A 1,843-nucleotide genomic window follows, 5' to 3' on the forward strand; every position below is an offset into this window, starting at 1 on the left:
GGATACAGGACACTATTTTCTTTGGGGCTGGTGAATGATCAGCTTCCCAATGTCTCTCTGCTGAGCTGAGAAAAGGGGTATAAGGGCAGAGAAACCAGGGAGCCAAGCGTCATCTTCCCTTTTCTTCCATGTCTGTGAACTTGGAGGTGCTGAGGGCTGTTTCTCTACCTCACAAACACAGAGAACTCCCAGGATTCTCTGCAGGCCTCTCTGTAGTCCATTAGGGTCACGTACATTTCCCTTCGCCATTGACTAACAGTCACTCCTACCATCCGATTTCCTTAGAAGAAAATAGTTTTATCTAGACAGGATTTGGGCTATGCTTTCAAAATCAGCTTTTTCAAGCTTCAAAATTTGGTAAACAGTCAGGCATATTTGAATTGTTTCCATATTTCTCTGTGCTACCAGAAGACTTTTCTGATGGTCACTTAGCACCCCCTTAATTAAATCAAAGACAGCAGCTCAGGGCTGAGTGTTTGCTTTTCCTCCTACCTTCCCTTGCCCACATGAACTTGCATGTGTATGTGTGTGTGTGTGTGTGTGTGTGTCTGTCTGTCTGTCTCTCTCAAGAGAGAGGTAGTGATAATTTGTAAACATCAGATGTTAGGTCAATTTCAGTTGCTCTTTTCAATTCCTAACAAACTTAGCAGGGACGTTGGGAAATTACTGGTCATTAAAGTTTGAATGGAAAGCCCCAGGTCAAGGGTAACAACTTTTCTTCAGTTTAAAAGCTAATGTGGCCCTGAAGAGAACTCTGAAATACATTTGAAAATTGTTCCCATCAATGTGTTTTGGAAAGAACTCAGGCTGCTTGGAATAGACAGCCTGTTAATACCATGCCATTCAGCAAAGATACATAGCAGAAGTTGCCACTGCAAACACACTTCCTGGTGCTTAGGTGCTTGTGCTTCAGATGCGCATTCTGATCAGATGATGGCTGCGAGGACAGACGTTGTCCAAGGACTTTCTACGAGACCTCACGCTTATGGAATACGTACCATCTTCTAGGCTCTCTCCTTCGCATTTCACACGTACTGTTTCATTCGACCCGACTGGAAACACTATGACTTGTGCACCATTATCTCCACTTTACAGCCGCAGAAACAGAGACACAGAAAGTTCCACGAGTTTGCTCACAGACACACAGGTGGGAAGAAGTGAGACCAGGACGTGAAGTAAGGCACGCTGATTTTGGAGCTCCTGGCCATTGCATGAAGGCAGTTTGCCTTGCTTTGCTTTGGAGGCCGTACTTCTTTAGAAGTAAACATTTAGCTGCAGGCTGGCAGCCTCACCGAAATGACAGAAAGCAATTCGAGAGTCTTTGAAATCACCCGGCAGCTTTCAGACATTTCCTCTGTCACCCTCTTTCTGATAACGTCCCCACAATGACGTCACCGCTGGCAGGCGGTAACGGACCAAGAGCAGTGCCAGGACTGATGGCTGGATTTTTCTACTCGGCCCTTGATCCCAGGGCTTCTAGACCTAGCATGTTCTCTCTGAGCTCCTGGGCCAACCGATGCTCACACTAATGCCACTGAAGAGCCAAAAAAAAAATCATATGACAATATATATATATATATATATATATATATATATACAAAAACTCTTTTTACGTTACTACTGTGGTGGGGGAGGATGTCATTAGGCCTTCAGTGAAGTAATCATTGTTTCCAAAAACAGGGGGAAAAAGTCAGCTTCTTGCACCTCAAGTAAGTTCATTGGCAAGGAGGCTTCTTGGTCTGAGGACAGCCTTGAAGACAGGTGGCTGTACTTCATGTATTTTCCATTAGGACTTCTCCAGATGCTTTTCGCAAGATTTCCTTTGACTCTTGGAAGGTGGACA

The sequence above is a fragment of the Panthera uncia genome (genome assembly GCF_023721935.1).
Source record: "Panthera uncia isolate 11264 chromosome B2 unlocalized genomic scaffold, Puncia_PCG_1.0 HiC_scaffold_25, whole genome shotgun sequence".
NCBI classification, from domain to species: Eukaryota; Metazoa; Chordata; class Mammalia; order Carnivora; family Felidae; genus Panthera; species Panthera uncia.